The sequence below is a fragment of the Drosophila navojoa genome, chromosome X (genome assembly GCF_054131105.1).
Source record: "Drosophila navojoa isolate 15081-1374.11 chromosome X, UAZ_NAV_1.0, whole genome shotgun sequence".
NCBI lineage: Eukaryota > Metazoa > Arthropoda > Insecta > Diptera > Drosophilidae > Drosophila > Drosophila navojoa.
The window spans coordinates 30,168,457-30,189,102 of record NC_142895.1 but is presented as its reverse complement, the minus strand read 5'-3'; the positions used below and the strand labels follow the sequence as shown (position 1 = coordinate 30,189,102).

General features: G+C 41.0%; 2 long non-coding RNA genes across 2 annotated transcripts; both read right to left on the bottom strand.

The window, feature by feature from the left end:
• Positions 1-9,145: 9,145 nt before the first annotated feature.
• Positions 9,146-14,023, bottom strand: LOC149090813 (uncharacterized). Its single transcript, XR_016197336.1, has 2 exons — positions 13,131-14,023; positions 9,146-9,215 (listed from the first exon to the last, which is right to left on the bottom strand). It is a non-coding gene; the product is annotated as an uncharacterized LOC149090813 (long non-coding RNA).
• Positions 14,024-18,701: 4,678 nt separating this feature from the next.
• On the bottom strand, positions 18,702-19,087 carry LOC149090812 (uncharacterized). Its single transcript, XR_016197559.1, has 2 exons — positions 18,924-19,087; positions 18,702-18,875 (listed from the first exon to the last, which is right to left on the bottom strand). It is a non-coding gene; the product is annotated as an uncharacterized LOC149090812 (long non-coding RNA).
• Between the last annotated feature and the right edge of the window lie 1,559 nt (positions 19,088-20,646).

Below are 20,646 nucleotides of genomic sequence, written 5' to 3'. Positions count from 1 at the left end.
GAACTCATCTCCCAAATTTACGGACTTTAGTCTGACCTGCGATTTGCCTACGAGAGGCGCAACTTCCAGATTGAGGCTCTGGTCGGCCTTTTGATTCTCTCCAAGAAGAGAATCTACCAAATTGAGGCTCTGGTCGGCCTTCCGATTCATCCAAATGGATTCATCTCCCAAATTTGTGGACTTTGGTCTGACCTGCGATTTGTCTACAAGAGGCGCATCTTCCAGATTAAGGCTCTGGTCAGCCTTTCGACTAATCCCGAAGGACTTCGTCTTCCAAATTTAAGGACTTTGGTCCGACCCTCGTAGATAGATCTACTACCAGTTTAGACTAACGTCAGTCCGGCACTGGTCTGCCAGGTCCTCCGCCGTCAAGCAGCATGCGTCGCCTGCTGAAAACTGTGCGGGCATAGTTTTCAAGCAGTTGCATGCTCTCCGCATCCGCCAGTGTCCTCTCCAAGGTCCAGTCACCGGATTCTGACTGCTGGATTCTGATTCCTTGTAGATCTCGCACATCCGCATAGAGGGGGCAGGCGCACAGCACGTGCAGCCAGTCCTCTACTGGATGGCCGCATTGGCATCCAGCAGTCTCGCTCAGACCGCGCGCATGCAGAAAAGCATTCAACGAGCCATGACTAGTTATGAGGTAACTAGTCAGCATCGTGAAACTAAAGTCGGGGCGGCTATAGACGAAGCTGACATCCGGGATTAACTTATGCGTAACACGGCCGTGCTCGCTGTCATCCCACCGGATCTGCCATTCACGCAATAAGCGTTCGTCCAGCAAGGTTCTCCTCATAGTGCGGTCAAGAGTGTGAACATCTTGACCGTAGAACCAATCGCCCTCTACCATCGGGTAGTTCCTTTTTATCTTGAGCTGCATGGCGTTGCGCGTCGCAACCAGGTCCAGCGGTGAAGCTCCAGCTAGAACTTCAAGGGCATCCGTAGATACCGTTCGGCACGTAGGCAAACATCCAAGCAGGATGATGCGATGGCAGGACTTGAGCGACCTCCTGGCGCCGACTAGTCTCATCACCACCGTGCACCACACCGAAGCACCAAATAATGCACAAGGCACCATGAGTCCGACATATATCTTTCGCCGTGCGCGCGGACTGAGTCCCCAGTCAACGCGTAGCACACGGGTCAGGGCTCCGACGACTCCGGCCAGCCGATCGCGTAACGACGCGATATGCGGGAGAAAACTCAACCGCTCGCCAGCCGTGATGCCAAGGTAACGGTATTGCGTCACATACCGTAGATTTGCTACTGCAAATCTGACGGCGGGATTCCTGCCAGCTGACAGCTTCCCCTTAAGGAGCATGGTCACAGTGTTCGTTGCCGAGACTGAGACGCCTACCTCTATACCCCATCCTCCAACTATCTCCATTAGTTGGACGCCTGTGAGCTCCAGTTGGGATCTGGAATTTCCATCGACGAGCAGCAGCAAGTCATCAGCATATGTAATATATGTGCAGTGCGCTTCGAGGCGGTGCAGGAGGACATCCATCAAGATGTTCCATATAAATGGACCCCTGCGGACAGCCACGTGAAACGTTCACGTTGGCCTCGCCAAGGCTGCTGACGATGCTAGCTTTTCGGTCCGAAAAGAAGCTGCGCCAGATCCCAATTTCCCCGCATCCAAGGTCCAATAGTCGGCGTAACGCTGCGTCCCATTCGACATGGTCGAATGCACCTTTAAAGTCGATGAGGACTCCGAGCACGTATCGGGCCGAGCTGGCCTCGACACTGCTCAGAACATGCCTCCAGGCATCCTCGACGCAGCGTCCGGGGCGAAATCCGAACTGCCATCGGTTTTCATCCGTGAGCACCTCTTTCACACGGTTCACCATGATCCCTTCCAGCACTTTGCCAAAGACAGGCAGCAGGCAGATGCCTCGATAGGACGCTGGATCGCTCCTGTCCTTGTCGAGGCCTTTGAGGAGCGCAACCACTCGTGGGCGCTTCCACTCAAATGGAAAATATCCATCTGCCAGGCAGCGGGAGTACAACGCTGTCTTGTGCTCCGGGATGGCGTGCCAGGCCGCTTTGACCATACCCCCAGTAATGCCATCTAAGCCAGGTGAGCGCCTGCTCCGAACTCTGGCGATGCACACATCGACCTCGAAAGATTCGAGGACTGGGGGTACTTCGCGAGGAACAGCAATGTCCACTGGCCTCTCCGCAGCTGGAAAAAAGCTTTCGCACAGTCGTGCAACGCTGTCATGTGCTCCGGGATGGCGCGCCACGCCGCTTTAGCCAGGTGAGCACCTGCTCCGAACTCTGGCGATGCATGTTTCAATCCCGAAAGTTTCGAGGACTGGGGGTACTTCGTGAGGAATAGCAATGTCCACTGGCGTCTCCGCAGCTGGGAAAAAGCTGCGGAGTAGGACATTCGCGCAGTCGTGCCAGGCTACGAACTGCTGGTCGTTCCAGCGAAGGCAACCGAAGTCGGTGCGCGTCTCGCGGCCATGGCAGATCTTGTATACAGATCCCCATGGGTCGTCCTGGTGCTCGCCGACATATCGCCTCCAATCCTCCTCTTTCGCCTTTAGCATCATCCTCTCGTATTCCTTTCGGGCGATCCTGAAATACGAGGCAAGAGCACGAGCACTCTCACTTTGCGTTCGGCGCGCATGCTGGAGCCTTCGCCGGGCTCTCCTGAGCGTACGGCGTGCATCAGCGAGGGCGGCATTCCACCAGCCCACGCGACGTCTGGCTCGCAGCTGTCGGCGCCCAAACAAAGCGTCGCTCACCTGATGCACCAGGGAGCGTAGTGCAGCCACCTGTGCATCCAGCGACAGCAGGCGAAAGTCCTCGAGGGGGATTTCCATCGATGCAGTCCTCAACTCATCACTAAAACGCCACCAGTCAGCATTCTGGAGCTGCCACGAGGGCACAGGAGCAAAGCTCTCAACTGTGCTCGTCGGATCAAGCGTCACCACAAGAGTGATGATGTTGTGGTCACTTAAATCCCACTCGCTTACACTCCAGTCAGCTAGCAGTTCACCCCGCTGCCTGTTCAAGTAGCCCCGAGAACGCTCGGGTAGCTTACTGAACCACAGGGGTGATACTGCGTTCGCATCAAGGCCATAGATGACAGGCGTGCGGCTGGCTAGCAGCAGCACCGCATCCATGTACAGCAGGTACGGCTCCAGTTCTGCGTTAAATTGGCAGTATACGGAGGTGAGAAAAATCGAGCCGAAGTTTCCCGACACACTCACGCATACGCCAAACTCCGTGATGAGTGACGAGACAGGCATGCAGACGACCTCCTGGTCGTCTACGACAATTGCGGCCTTGTTGCGGCTGTCGGAGTAGACTCGCATGCCTGCCGGTAATCCGGTAATCCTTCCTCCACGGTCAACATACGGCTCCTGTAGCAATGCGAACAGCACCCCAGAGTTCCTCATGCGGACTCCAAGGTCGACAACGGCAGCTCTACTGCGTCCGCAGTTAGCCTGGATTATTCTAAACATTATTAATGTCTAGAAGCAACCCTGGCGAGCACACGTCCGTAGATCGGGCAGGCCTCCGAGAGCATATGATGCCCCGCGGGTAAACCCTTGAAACTGCAGTTCCTGCAATGCACAGGATTTCTGCAGCCCGAGGCTCGGTGCCCCGATTGTCCACATCGCTTGCAGACTTGCTCCTTCATCCTGCAAGTTGCCACTTTGTGGTCAAAACTGGCACACCTGTGGCAAGCATATGTCGGCGTCATTGGGTGCCAGCGGAAGGAGAACCACTCCACGTAAATACGCTCGCTATCCTCCAGGATATCGAGCGCCTTCCTCTCCAGCTCTAACTGCACCGAGGAAGTGGTTCTTGTAGAGCCCCTCCATGAACTGCTTTGGCGTAATGCTGCTGTCAACGTTCAGCACGTTGACCCTCGGCCTTACAGCAGCATTCTCCTTAACATCCAGACCCACCTCTTTAAACTTCGGGTTCGCGAGAACCCTCCGAATAATCGCACCGCCACGCTTGAGCTCACGCACCTCGTGCACGCGAACACCTAGTGCGGGCGCAACATCCTTTCGGATACGCTCAGCAACTTGCTGAGGCGTCTCCTCCGGGTTGTTCGACGTCACAATCGCCGACCACGTTTCCGCAATTTTGCGGGCGCGAGGAGCGGCGATCGGAGCGGCGGCTGCCGTGGCAGTGACGGCAGCATAAGAGGCGGCGGGGGGTGCACTCGTTTGAGGGGCGGCGGCCTGGGGGCGAGTCCTGACCAAGGTCTCCAGCTCCTTCATCCTTCCGTACATCTCAAGAATGAGCTCTTGAAATTTAGCGGCGTTGTCCAGCACGCTGAGCGCAACAGCGCCAGGCACGTTGTCGGCGACAACGGCTCTCCGGAGCTCCCTTTCGATGGCCAACATGCGTTGGACCATCGAGTTAGAGCTCACGGCACCAGCTCCAGCCGGCGCCGCGTTGACGGGGCGGGCACTAGCAGCAGCAGCGGCAGCAGACGTGGATGGTATCTCCAGCGAGGCCGGGACACGTGCAGCGGGGGCAGCGGGGGCAGCGGCGGGGGCGGCAGCGGCGGGGGCGGCAGCGGTAGGGGCGGCAGCGGTAGGGGCGGCAGCGGTAGGGGCGGCGGCAGCGGTAGAGGCGGCGGCAGCGGCAGCAGCGAGGACAGCTGCTAGCGAGGGGGCAGTAGCGGCGGCAGTTGCAGTGGCAGCGCTGGTAGTGGCGGCGGCGGGGGCGGCGGGGGCGGCGGGGGCGGCGGAGACGGCGGCAACACTGGCTGCGGCGGCAGCCAGCGAGACATCGCTCTCGTCGGCCGAACTTTCGTCACGCGCGCGGTATTTCCTCGGCGGGGAATCCGTGGGCGGCGGCATGGCTGCGGCGTCGGCAACGTTCCGAAGAATAATCTTCGGCACGCGCCCGCGCTTCTTCCTGGAGTTCGACCGCGTCGAACTCCCACTGCTGGCCTCAGAGTCCATCCCTGGACACTAGGCAACACTAACGGCGGTTACCCGAAAGTATGCAGCAACTTTTTAACAAAAGTTCGCGGAAGTATGCAACGCTCTGCTACTACTGCACGATTCTGATTGGCTAGCCAATCAGAGAAAACTAGCTGTAAACAGCTCACGCACGCACTAACACAAGCGCGAGCGAAGATCGCTTATCGCGAGACGCACGAATTAAGCACTTTTACAAATTTAAACCGGTAAATTTGTAAACGAAATTTGCAACGATGATGCGCGACTGCAGTGAAACACAACCGTACGCGGCGACGATCAGAAGAAAGACGAACACAGAGTGTGTACATATACCAGACAAAAAAAAATATGAAGAGGCGAGGCCTTAGGTGACGATTGGCACCCGCTTCTCCACCCAACCCTACCACGGTTTTTTTTTTTTAATTGTTAAAAGCCCCCAACGAGAAAATCGGACAACTTCCTACCCCATTATATAACCAAATTTACTTGACTTTTACAATTTCATGATTCCTTCTCAATAACTTATTAAATTCATTTTTTTTCAAATTTATTGTTGAGTACGCAGACTCAAAAAAGACTAAGTTCTTACAACTAATATTTAAGACTTATATATAAACTTTCTCATTGCTACTGTTATTTTTCCATTAAAATATTAATTTTTACTTCAGTTATAATTACACGTTTACTATTTTTCTGCTGTTTCTATTTATCTAATACATTATTTCTCGTTTCTTCTTTTCTATCTGTCTATTACTTATTGATTTACTTTTAATTTTTGATTTACAAAAAATATTTTCTATATATACATTTGTTTATAAATTTGTTTATAAATTTTCATTTAAAAACTTATTAATGTTTTATAATTTTTTCTTATTTTTTTTCTCTTATAATTATAAATTTTATTTATTATTTTTTTTTTATACTCATTCACGAAGTGAATTAGTATATTGGTTTTGTGCAATGTCCGTCTTGCTGTCCGTCCGTCTGTCCGTCCGTCCGTCTGTCCGTCCGTCCGTCTGTCCGTATGAACGCAGTTCATTTCGCCGCTATTGAAGCTAGAGACTTGAAATTTGGAACACATACTCGTGTATAAATCCGATTTATAAAGTGTTAAAATTTTCCCGGTCCGCCCACTAGGGGCGTGGCAAATCGGAAAATGCATTTTCCGATATACCAGAAATCATGTTAGTTGAAGAGCTATAAAGTTGAAATTTGGTATGTAGATCCGCGTTGACCCCCCAAGTCCAAAAAGCTATGGTGGATATATCTACGCCCATTGGGGGCGTGGCAAATCAGATAAAACTGTATATCATAAAGTTCTAAAGCTAGAACGTTGAAATTTCGCACGTGAGCTAATGCTATAATTCTATAATGACTGATGAAAAAAATTTATGTCTACGCCTACTGGGGGCGTGGCAAATCGGACCTGAAGATATAGTAATTTTTCAAATTTGGCTATATTTTAGGCACTATTGATGCTAGAGACTTGTTATTTGGTATATATACGCGAGTTGACCACCCAAGGTCAACAAGCTATGGTGGATATATGTCCGCCCAAAGGGGGCGTGGCAAACCGCAAAACTTTATATCTCCTACAGTTTAAGAGCTAGAAGCTTCAAATTTGGATAGTTGAGTTACTGGTAACCTCCTCTATCGATGCCCCAAAAATAATTGTTACGCCTCTTTGTGGGCGTGGCATATCGAAAAATACCCTGTAATTTTCACATTTTTTGAGCGTAAGCATTCAAAATTCGCATTTACGTTACCGTTAGCTCTTTCTACGAACTGGCCAAAAATGAGGTGTCTACGGCCGCTAGGGGCTTGGCAATCGGCATTTGTAGTATCAAATTGCGACATTTATATGCTAGAGCTATCTATGTATGTACATGTATATACAAATAGGCATAATAGGCATTTTTATAAAATTTAAAAATAAAATTTAAATATTTAAAAAATATAAAAAATATAAAAGATGCTAAAATAACAAAATTTGCAATTTACAAAAAAGAGTTTTCCGCGGGATTTGAACTCGCACCCAAGCCATGTTTATCAAAATAACAAGAACAAATTTAGCCGGCGCCTTTGCCGACAGTGCTACCGCCTACTGTCAACAAACATAATTAAAATGAAATCCAAAAATGAGATTCTTGTTATGACGCATTATAGAAAAGAAGAGCCAGAGTAGCGGATGATAAATTTGCAATACATACATACACACATACAAATGAGCGCGTGCATAAGAAAGGCTGGAATGCTTGATGCTACATACGCGTGCAGACTTACATACATATGTACATACATATACATGCATATATGCGTACATACATATATGAGGGCTTTTTAAAAAGAAACAAATTTAAACTTATAAAATTGTTCAATTACAAAAAAGAATAAAATATCTATTTTATAAAAAACGAAATATGTATGAAAAAAAAACTTAACCTTGATGGGGACTTGAACCTCCGCCACTGTAACATAACGCTATCGGTTTGCTTTTCAAACTGGTAGCTAAAATACAATAAGCTAATTACAGAGCGTCATCTGACAAAACTACAATAACAGCTGGAAAATCCAGAAATTAATCGCAATTCTTAGAATGCTAAAAAGCGCGCATTTGTAATGTAAGCAAACGCTACAGAATCTGCAATAGGTGTGACCGAAAGCTATCAACGAAAATTACCATACATTTGTACTCAAAAAGTGCACGATCAATATAATAATTATCGATTACTCGATAAAAATTACCAAAAGCTACAATATAATCAAAAAGCATTATTGTTTTGTACTAATTTTTTAAATTACATTTACAAAGGGACTGTGAATGAGTATTCCGCAGTCGGTAGCGCCCGACTGCAACGTTCTTGGGGTATATTGGCGGGAGGGGAGGAACAACACAATCTTAACATTTTTTTTTCTTTTTTTTTTACATTTTTTTGTTTTTTTTTTGTTTTGTTTTTTTGCTTTATTTTTGTTAGTTATTTATTTTATATATATTTTTTTTTTTTAATTTTTTTTCTCTCTTCAAGTTTTATTTATAGGGTATTAACTGTGTGTGGATTCATTTTTTTACTTTTATTTTGATGTGCTGTACTTGGCTTTAGGTTTCTTATTTATTCATTTTTATTTATTTATTCATATATATTTATTTATTGGTATATATTTATTTATTGGTTTCGTTTTTGTGTGTTAATTAAATATATAGTAATTATAGATTTTATGATTGAGCATTTAAACCACTAATTTTTCAGTATTCTTTAACTTTTCTCTCGACAAAAAAAATTAACTTCGCACTTGCCGTCGGCAATTTAAATGTCTTGCACAATTTTTTTTAGTTCTTTTCTTTATGTTTCGCAGTTTTTTCTATATGCAAATACTACTATATTTTAAAATTTCTATGTCATTAGTTATATGGTTTTCACGTTTTCAGATATTTTCTTTTACGCACTAAAGTTTCTTTTATTTTGTTGGTTTTTTTTTCTTCGGTTTTTGTCTTTTGATGGTGCCCTTCCTCTCCCCCGTCGCTTAGGCGTTATGCTGCTCTGCCGGCTTTTCGTACCCTAGCCTCCGCTCTTCAAGGTGCCCCTTGCTGGCGTGAAGTTAGGGTATCGAATAAGAGAAAAAATGGACAAAAGTCCACTGAAAAAATGGAAAATCTTTCTTTAAATACTTGTTTTTTTCTGAACAGTCTTTTTTTTTTTACATACCTGATATATATGTATATATATATGTATAAATTTATATATGTCTAACATATATTGTGAGACCGGCAGCTGCGCGCTGCCAATGCAATTAAATTGAATGCAAAAAAACAAACGCGATCCGCTTGCACTTTTATTTTGTCAAACAATTTTTTTTTTTTTTTTGTTTAATTATATAAGAGTATACTTTTAAATTTTTCAGCACAATCTAATTTGACCTGCTGATCTCGTGATACCGGAAAAAGAACTATTTGACCCATGTGGCTCTTTATATACCTGCACATTCCAGTCTGCGCTCTTCCTCTTCTTGGAAAGTCAGAAGCGAAGATGGGTGCAATTTACCAGCTGTGTCCCAAGCTTTAAAGGTTCTTTCAAAAGCTTGCTCTCGCAATGTGAGCTTTTGCAAGATCAGCTGGTATTGCAGTGCAGGTGACAAACTTGTCGCGAATGATATGCACTGCAATTATTTATTATCAGTACATTTATTCTTTGACCATTACATACACGATAATCTGATACGATAGTTAGAAGATTTGCGGGAATCAGATACGAATATCTTTCGCATGATAAGTTCCAACTTCTTTGCCTTGTAAATTTTCCAAAATATAAAAGCTATTGCCAAGCCTCTTTTTAATTCGGCATTTAACAAATTGCGGTGCTAACTTTGCATTAAAATTTTGTGAAAATTTACTGAGACTAAAGTTTCTTCTGAAAACCTCCTTACCCTCCTTAAAGGACACTGGCTTGGATCTTAAATTGTACTGTGCAGCATTGCGCTCATACGCAGTACGAATGTTCTTTAGCAGATCCTTTCGCAACAAAGCGAGTTGATCAGTTCTTTGAACAGATAGATGTGGTTCCTCTAAAAGGGACAAATTTTTAAGGAGACGATAATCAGCTCCATGAGTGATCATCTCTAATCCGAAAAGAGCTTTGTAAGGCGAACAACCTAATGATTGATGAAGTGACGACCTTAATGCGCAAGAAATAGCTGTTATGTTTTTATCCCATTCTGTCTGATCTTCTTTTAGATATGCCCTAACTGCAGATAGAATTGAGCGGTTGACACGTTCAGGCGCATTACTCTGAGGTGAGTATAAAGCGGTATACACATGTCTCACTCCCGATTCTGTCAGAAATGCATTAAAGTCATTAGCACGAAATTGTTTACCATTATCACTCACTACAACTTCTGGAACTCCAAAACAGTAAAATATATTCTTCAGCAAAAATTCCTGAATGACAGATGAAGTAAACTTCTTCAAAGGACACAGCCAATGAAATTTGCTAAAATGGTCTAGAACAATCAACAAGCCTATATTACCACTTTTAGTTCTGGGATATGGTCCTAGAATATCAATATAAAGTCTTTGAAATGGTCTGCATGTGGGAGACTGCAAACCCATTGGTGGTCTTAGAATTTGATTAGGAGATTTAGTTTCTTTGCAGGTGTCGCAACTACGTATGTAAGCACGTACATCGTTAGCTAATCCTGGCCAAAACAAATTTCTCCGTAGTTTTTCTATTGTTTTCTGCATCCCACAGTGTGATGAAATCGCATTGTCATGAGCTTGTTTAAGCACATCTGTTCTAAGTCGTTCGGGAACCCATAACTTCTACAAACTCTCATTCTGGTCTTCCACACATTTAGAATGTACTGTTCTAATGTAAATAAACTGGCTAGATGTCTTAATGTCTGGGAATTTGGCTTTCTCAAGAGTAAATTTCTTCTTGAGCTCTTGATACTCAGGGTCAAAAAAAGCATCTGAGTCCAAGTCGACAATCGGGCCGATTTCTAACGCTGCAACTTCTTCTTCACACATCCTTGAAAGGACATCCAGAACTATGTGATCTTTGCCTTTTCTATGAGAAATAGTAAATTTATATGGCTGCAAGCGGAATATCCATCGGGCAAGTCTGCCGGATGTGTTTTGTTGACGCATCAGCCACATCAAACTTGAGTGGTCTGTAACCTCAAATTCCTGCATTTCTAAATAGCACCTGAATTTTTCTATAGCCAAAACTACAGCTAGACATTCTCGTTCCGTTACACTATAGTTTCGCTGTGCTCGGCTCAGTTTCTTTGACATAAACGCAATCGGCATTTCGTCATTTTCTGCTGATAACTGAACTAGCACGGCTCCAATTCCATAATCACTGGCATCGCAGAGCAGATAGAACTTTTTCTCAAAATCGGGATTCTGTAAAACTGGCGCTGTAGTAAGAATCAGTTTTAATCGGTCCATAGCCTCTTGTGCTTCTACGGGCCATAAGAACTTCTTTTTCTTTGATAATGTGTCAGTTATAGGGCATGTGAGTTCGGCATAATTCTTTATGAATCTTCGATACCACCCACAAATACCTAAGAATCCTCGAACCTGTTTAAGGTTCTTTGGTGGTGGCCAATTTTTAATACAATCAATCTTCGAAGGATCTGTGCAGATACCGCCACTGCCTATGATATGTCCTAAATAGTTTACGCTTTTAACGCAAAACTGACTTTTCTCAATATTCAGGGTTAAGTTTGCTTTGAGAAATTGATCTGCAAGGCGTACTAGCACTGCTAAATGAGCTGGAAAACTCTCTGAAACTACGCATACATCATCTAGATAACCAAATACACAATAGCGTAGATCTGGAGGTATTAATTCATCCATAAGACGACACATGGTTGCTGGGGCGTTACATAAGCCAAACGGCATTACCTTGAATTGGTAGAGAGGTCTGCCAGGAATGGTAAACGCAGTTAATGGCCTTGCCTCTTTGGTCAATTCTATTTGCCAGAATGTATCTATTAGATCAAGCTTGGTAATATAATTTGCTTTTGGCATACGCGAAAATATACCTTCTATCGCAGGTAAAGGGTAAGCATCCTTTTTGGTTGCTTCATTTAGCTTACGCGCATCTAAGCATAGCCGAATTTTATTGGGTTTCACCACCAATCGCATGGGAGAACTCCAGGCGCTAATCGATGGTTCTATAACGTCAAGGGCTAACATTCGGTCAATTTCTTTATACAAGAGCGTTTCCACTGCCGGACTGACTGGATAAAAACGCTGTTTAACTGGCCGTGCATCACCAATATCAATATGATGTTGAATCAAATGCGTACGGCCTAGTTTTTCTTGACAATTAGGGAAAAGAGATTTTACGACTTCTAACTGTCGCAATTCCAAATCAGATAAGGGGAATGAATTATCTATTAAAACTGTGCTAACTGTGGAATTTATATGAAACTCATCCGAGGTTGACTGCATAGCGCTAATTACGTGAGGAGCTAGAGCAAATTCCTTCCAAAAATCTATACCCAAAATTAATCTTTGCTTGATTGATGGAATAATATATAATCGTAGAGTCTTAGTAGTTCCTTTGTAATTAATTGGGGCGTTAAGTACACCAACAACGCTATGAGCTTTCCCATCTGCAGTCTGCACTTGGGATGTAAGTGATTTAAACTCAGAATAGTTTGAGAAGTTTTCTAAAGCTAGCGAGGCTCCAATACAGCTAACATTTGCGCCTGTGTCTAATAGACCCAATTCGGTAAACTGAAAAAAACTAACTTCAGCATAGCAACGCGAATCATTTTTATCGTTAATTATTGCTGAGAGTAATAACTTTCTATACTTTCTTAACCTTTTATAATAATCTTTGCAACGCAAAGCACTCCTAGTTTTTAAAGGACTTATTTCACTAAATATCCTATGCCTTACTTCCAAATAGTTTTTGAGTCGTTCATGGTAAGGCAGAATGTGTAGGGGCTTGATATTTTCATTTTGGACAAACTTTAAATTGGATTCGGGCGAAGGAGCTTCAGGGATGATAGCGTTGATCGCCTCTTCTGATCTCAATTTGTCTTTGCAGGGGGCATCCTGTTGTTGTTGGACGCACCCTTCTGCCGGTTTTCCGACGAGCGTTGGATACAAGTCTTACATTGTGGCTTATACACATTAAGTGCACCACACCCGTAACAAAATACACGACGTTCCGCTAAACAATTTTCCCACACATGTCCTGGTGTATCGCAGTTCCAACAGCGTATGTTTGACTGATGAACAGCAGCGATTTCAGGTTCCATGTCCTCAATCTGACCGTTCTCGTCATCGAGCTCAGCAACTGTATAATTTGGTCGCCTCTGAAAGGGCTGCTTGTTACGAGAACTACTTTCCCTTTGGCTACTAGTTTCTGCAACTAAATTCTCATGCATTTGGACCAATTTTCGAAGCTGACCTACTGAATGCACCGGCTGATATAACAGCTGGTGACGCGCTTCGGGAAGAAGATTGTTTTTAAGAATCTCAATCAGTTCTTCTTCGTCGATTCTAACTGAAGATTTGTCGATAAGCGACACAATGCCTTCATAAAAATTTGTGAAAGATTCACCCACTTTTTGTTTTCGAGAGCGTATTAACTCTTTACTGGCGAATTCGGATCGATAGTCCGTGTACTGCTGACGTAGCGAAAAACAAAAGTCTGACCAAATGATACGGTCCACCTTCTTATGGTATCTCCAGTACCAGTTTCTAGCTCTTCCGGCGAAAAGTATGTGCATATGCTTGCACAAAGCCTCCAGATCACCATCTAACGTATCCTCAGCTAATACTTTTACCCGGTACATAAATTCATCTACACCTAAGCCTTCCTCGGTACCATCAAACTGAATGTTCCATTTTTGTATTATTTGTGCGACTTTACTCGGATGAACTGATGTCTGACTTGACGGTGACATTTGAACAGACAGACGCGGTAAAGCATTAGGCGGAGACCGATTGCTCACATTCAAGGACGACATTAATCGAGTTACGGTTTGCTCGATTATATTTTGTATAGTAGAATGTTCAACTGGGGCGTGATCCTCGCGACGATTTGTACCTGCACGATAAGGACGACCTCGTCTTCGCGTGTTTATTCCCCGTGAAGGAGGATGTTTATTTTGGTTGGTGCCAATACTGTTGTCTAATTCTACTAACGGCTCTTCACTCACCTCTAACGCATGCTGATCTTCTGTGACTCTTTGAGTATCTACGTCTTTTAATGCTTTGGCCAAGTTTCGAGTCCCTGCCCGAGTACTTGGACCTGGGACTTGACGGATCTGCTTGCTTCGATTGAGGCGAACAATTTCCTATAACTACCTTCAAATCTTGTATATTTATCACAGCTGCACAATTAGGACAAGTGTTGCGATCATTCAAAAACTCTTCCAAGCAACGCTTATGGTAAATATGCTTACAATTAGTGATATAGCACGATTGAGTATTTGTCAAAACCTGACCACATATGTCGCAATTCTTCCCAGCATCATCCGAAGATGCGGAGTTACGTTGCGGACTACGAGCAAGAGGCATAGTGGCTTCAACTATTACCTCAAAACGGTTTTACAAACAAAAACTCCTAAAAATCTTACTTATTCAAAGTTAATAATGAATGGTTTTGGTTAATATAAATGGGGAGGAATTCAATTCCATATTTTTTATTAAGTTTTGGTATTAACACATAAGGCATACAAACTGGGCTATTGCATCTAACATCCGATGTCAAATTGGCGAAGCAACATTCATCAATGAAGTAATGTAGTTATTACAACATGAGTGTAATACATCGACCAACTTTTATTATCGGGAATGAAAACCCGATTATAAATTTATTGTCATATTATCTTGAAAATTATAGGGTATCCATCTTCGGCAGGGTATCCAATCTTAGCTAAATACACAAGATTCCAGAAGCGCACCTATATTCTTAAAGTCACATGTACTTCAATAAAGATATAAAAGGTTATTGAAAACAAAGAGCTATTGTGAAAACAGATCTTAATCCCGATTGTTTTGTTTGTGTATAAATGAGTGTGCTAGTAAAGAAAAGGCGTTGTCGGCAATGCATCCGCTCTCAGTCAAATGCTAGAGTTCCAATACAACTGCATTTGATTTACCACTCTTTAAACTAACTGTTAACTAACTATCGTTAGCGTATCGGATATTCACAATATAAAATGCGGCTACTAGCTTCGAATAAAAGTAAACTCGAGTCTAGTATGCCCCATTTTGGAGTCGGTACACTGAAAGCATATCATTTTTAACAACTAATACTCTCAATGCCTCACGATGAAATCGATGGACGAAAAGCATAGCATCGCTAAAGACTAATGCTCCACAGTGCCCCACGTTGGGCGCCATAAAATTTGTAATGGTTAGCTGCTGGTCTGTGTGCCGACGAGTGCTGTATAGGCTGCTACTAACGCACCGCTTTGGCTCTATGCATTCCATGTCCCTGGTCGGGCGCCAACATTCATATAACGCATAGAGCTAGCCATAGATTCAGAGATAACGGGCGGGATCTCCTGGTCCCTTAGCTCATTCGGGAGTGTGGGGGGGTTCTTTGTTACCTCTCAAATCTCCGAACACAAATTTGTAATTGTTAAGATCCCTAAAGATGGTCCAATGACCGAAGTGAAGAGGAAGGGTGGGGGGGGGGGGGGGGGGGGGGGGAAGACGAACACAGAGTGTGTACATATACCAGACAAAAAAAAATATGAAGAGGCGAGGCCTTAGGTGACGATTGGCACCCGCTTCTCCACCCAACCCTACCACGGTTTTTTTTTTTTTAATTGTTAAAAGCCCCCAACGAGAAAATCGGACAACTTCCTACCCCATTATATAACCAAATTTACTTGACTTTTACAATTTCATGATTCCTTCTCAATAACTTATTAAATTCATTTTTTTTCAAATTTATTGTTGAGTACGCAGACTCAAAAAAGACTAAGTTCCTACAACTAATATTTAAGACTTATATATAAACTTACTCATTGCTACTGTTATTTTTCCATTCAAATATTAATTTTTACTTCAGTTATAATTATACGTTTACTATTTTTCTGCTGTTTCTATTTATCTAATACATTATTTCTCGTTTCTTCTTTTCTATCTGTCTATTACTTATTGATTTACTTTTAATTTTTGATTTACAAAAAATATTTTCTATATATACATTTGTTTATAAATTTGTTTATAAATTTTCATTTAAAAACTTTTTAATGTTTTATAATTTTTTCTTATTTTTTATCTCTTATAATTATAAATTTTATTTATTATTTTTTTTTTATACTCATTCACGAAGTGAATTAGTATATTGGTTTTGTGCAATGTCCGTCTTGCTGTCCGTCCGTCTGTCCGTCCGTCCGTCTGTCCGTATGAACGCAGTTCATTTCGCCGCTATTGAAGCTAGAGACTTGAAATTTGGAACACATACTCGTGTATAACTCCGATTTATAAAGTGTTAAAATTTTCCCGGTCCGCCCACTAGGGGCGTGGCAAATCGGAAAATGCATTTTCCGATATACCAGAAATCATGTTAGTTGAAGAGCTTGAAATTTGGTATGTAGATCCGCGTTGACCCCCCAAGTCCAAAAAGCTATAGTGGATATATCTACGCCCATTGGGGTCGTGGCAAATCAGATAAAACTGTATCTCCTAAAGTTCTAAAGCTAGAACGTTGAAATTTCGCACGTGAGCTAATGCTATAATTCTATAATGACTGATGAAAAAAATTTATGTCTACGCCTACTGGGGGCGTGGCAAATCGGACCTGAAGATATAGTAATTTTTCAAATTTGGCTATATTTTAGGCACTATTGATGCTAGAGACTTGTTATTTGGTATATATACGCGAGTTGACCACCCAAGTCCAAGAAGCTATGGTGGATATATGTCCGCCCAAAGGGGGCGTGGCAAACCGCAAAACTTTATATCTCCTACAGTTTAAGAGCTAGAAGCTTCAAATTTGGATAGTTGAGTTACTGGTAACCTCCTCTATCGATGCCCCAAAAATAATTGTTACGCCTCTTTGTGGGCGTGGCATATCGAAAAATACCCTGTAATTTTCACATTTTTTGAGCGTAAGCATTCAAATTTCGCAACGTTACCGTTAGCTCTTTCTACGAACTGGCCAAAAATGAGGTGTCTACGGCCGCTAGGGGCTTGGCAATCGGCATTTGTAGTATCGAATTGCGACATTTATATGCTTGAGCTATCTATGTATGTACATGTATATACAAATAGGCATAATAGGCATTTTTATAAAATTTAAAAATAAAATTTAAATATTTAAAAAATATAAAAAATATAAAAGATGCTAAAATAACAAAATTTGCAATTTACAAAAAAGAGTTTTCCGCGGGATTTGAACTCGCACCCAAGCCATGTTTATCAAAATAACAAGAACAAATTTAGCCGGCGCCTTTGCCGACAGTGCTACCGCCTACTGTCAACAAACATAATTAAAATGAAATCCAAAAATGAGATTCTTGTTATGACGCATTATAGAAAAGAAGAGCCAGAGTAGCGGATGATAAATTTGCAATACATACATACACACATACAAATGAGCGCGTGCATAAGAAAGGCTGGAATGCTTGATGCTACATACGCGTGCAGACTTACATACATATGTACATACATATACATGCATATATGCGTACATACATATATGAGGGCTTTTTAAAAAGAAACAAATTTAAACTTATAAAATTGTTCAATTACAAAAAAGAATAAAATATCTATTTTATAAAAAACGAAATATGTATGAAAAAAAAACTTAACCTTGATGGGGACTTGAACCTCCGCCACTGTAACATAACGCTATCGGTTTGCTTTTCAAAATGGTAGCTAAAATACAATAAGCTAATTACAGAGCGTCATCTGACAAAACTACAATAACAGCTGGAAAATCCAGAAATTAATCGCAATTCTTAGAATGCTAAAAAGCGCGCATTTGTAATGTAAGCAAACGCTACAGAATCTGCAATAGGTGTGACCGAAAGCTATCAACGAAAATTACCATACATTTGTACTCAAAAAGTGCACGATCAATATAATAATTATCGATTACTCGATAAAAATTACCAAAAGCTACAATATAATCAAAAAGCATTATTGTTTTGTACTAATTTTTTTTAAAGCTAAATTAAATTACATTTACAAAGGGACTGTGAATGAGTATTCCGCAGTCGGTAGCGCCCGACTGCAACGTTCTTACTTGTTTTTTTTTAGCATTATTAATTTTAATTTATTATAGTACTACTTATTAGTGTAATAAAAAAATTTTCTTTACATTTATGTTTATATTTGCTGCATCAAAAAAAAAAAAAAAAAAAAAAAAAAAAACAAATCAACTCACAGAAATAATATAATAATATACAAAAATAGAAAAAAACGCAAGAAACCCAAATTTTTATTCATGGTTGCATTTAAAAAAAAATATTTTTTTCTTGTTATTTTGATATTAAAATTTTTCCATATATATACTTTCTTTTTTTTTTAAATAAACTTAAATTTTTCTTTTATTATTCAATTTTTTTTGGGGACAAGGGCACATTGGGGTTAATTTCTGTTACTCCCGCGACGAAAGGCCTTTCTGCGTGGTGGTGTCAGCTGTTAAGTGGTAGAAATGGGGTATATTGGCGAGGGGAGGAACAACACAATCTTAACATTTTTTTTTCTTTTTTTTTTACATTTTTTTGTTTTTTTTTTTTTGTTTTGTTTTTTTGCTTTATTTTTGTTAGTTATTTATTTTATATATATTTTTTTTTTTAATTTTTTTTCTCTCTTCAAGTTTTATTTATAGGGTATTAACTGTGTGTGGATTCATTTTTTTACTTTTATTTTGATGTGCTGTACTTGGCTTTAGGTTTCTTATTTATTCATTTTTATTTATTTATTCATATATATTTATTTATTGGTATATATTTATTTATTGGTTTCGTTTTTGTGTGTTAATTAAATATATAGTAATTATAGATTTTATGATTGAGCATTTAAACCACTAATTTTTCAGTATTCTTTAACTTTTCTCTCGACAAAAAAAATTAACTTCGCACTTGCCGTCGGCAATTTAAATGTCTTGCACAATTTTTTTTAGTTCTTTTCTTTATGTTTCGCAGTTTTTTCTATATGCAAATACTACTATATTTTAAAATTTCTATGTCATTAGTTATATGGTTTTCACGTTTTCAGATATTTTCTTTTACGCACTAAAGTTTCTTTTATTTTGTTGGTTTTTTTTTCTTCGGTTTTTGTCTTTTGATGGTGCCCTTCCTCTCCCCCGTCGCTTAGGCGTTATGCTGCTCTGCCGGCTTTTCGTACCCTAACCTCCGCTCTTCAAGGTGCCCCTTGCTGGCGTGAAGTTAGGGTATCGAATAAGAGAAAAAATGGACAAAAGTCCACTGAAAAAATGGAAAATCTTTCTTTAAATACTTGTTTTTTTCTGAACAGTCTTTTTTTTTTTTACATACCTGATATATATGTATATATATATGTATAAATTTATATATGTCTAACATATATTGTGAGACCGGCAGCTGCGCGCTGCCAATGCAATTAAATTTAATGCAAAAAAACAAACGCGATCGCTTGCACTTTTAATCTTTGTGTGCGTGGGTTTTATTTTGTCAAACAAATTTTTATACCCTGAACCCATTGAAAATGAGAAATCAGAGTATAATGGTTTTGTTGAAATGTATGTAACAGGCAGAAGGAGGCGTGGCAGACCCCACAAAGTTTATATATTCTTGATCAGGGCGACGAGCTGAGTCGATTTAGCCCTGTCCGTTTGTCTGTCCGTCCGTCAGTCCGTCCGTCCGTATGTTTGAACGCGTCGATTTCAGAAGATATAAGAGCTAGAGACTTCAACTTTTTTTTTTAAATGTCCGTAAATATAGCGCGCATATCGAGCTTATCACTAAAAAACGATAACTCATTCCGATACTTTTTTATCAATAAGAAACCTAATCGAAGATCACTTAAATAATTATATCTCCTACATCTTTCAAGCCAGAATCTCCAAATTTAAAATGTATATTAAAATGAATTTTATACAATTTCGGTTTTTGTTAAAATTTACCCCCCACCCCTAAATCCACCCCCTCACCCTCATCTTTGTAAAAGTCGTATATCAAATACTAGAGACTTGTGCTTCGGTATAAATAAATTTAAACATCATGATTACGTTCTGAAAGTTTCATTACGATCGTACGTCTAGAAATTAAATTATTCAACAAATAAGTTCTCATAATATTGCCAACACTGCAGCGCAACCCAAGTGCAATAGGTTATAAATTTATATCTCCTACATTTTTAGAGCTATAGTCTCCAAATTTTATTTTATATTTTGGATACCGGCTCCAAATTCACCAGAATCCCCAGTGAAGGTCAGATGCTAATATAGCTAATTGTGAATGATTTGACATGTTTTTTTTTAAATGCCAAATATTCAATAGAATATGTAGATCATATGCTGAAAGTTTCATTAAATTCGGCTTAGTCAGTCGACGTTAAAAAATAACAAAATGTTTGGCCAATTAACAAACGCACGTGCTGCAGCAACAGCAGTTTTCCAATACGTGTGCACACATACATTCAAACATCTTCTAGCACATTCTTAGAATCACATCAGCAGTTAGTTTCGTTTAGTTCTGCTAGATGGCGTTGCATCAGTGAATCTATTTCAGTTTTGACATTGCAAATAATAGTAGAGGAGTGACGTCATGGTAGAGGGTGCGGCGCTCGATCGCGAGGTCTCTGGTTCAAATCCTGCTGGGCATATTGTAGTTTTCTTTTAATTGCTTCAAAATTTTTATATATTTGATTAAATTTCTCTTATATTTTTTCAAAAATCGAAATTTTAACCACATTTTAACCATACTATATGTATAATTTTATTAGATTTGGTAGATGGCGCTGTAGCAGTGAATCTATTTCAGTTTTGACATTGAGTATCAGAACAGAAGGGTGGCGTCAAGGTAGAAAGCGCGGCGCTTGATCACGAGGTATCGGGTTCAAACCCAGAGCGAGTAGTAATTCTTTTTTTTAATTGTTTCAAAATGTTTATATATTGAATTAAATGAGTTTTCTATTTCATTTATATTTTTAAATACATCGAAATTGAAATTTGAACCATACTAAATGTGCTTTTCTATTAGTTTGGTTCAGGGTAGTATCTAGTCGAGCGCTCTCGAC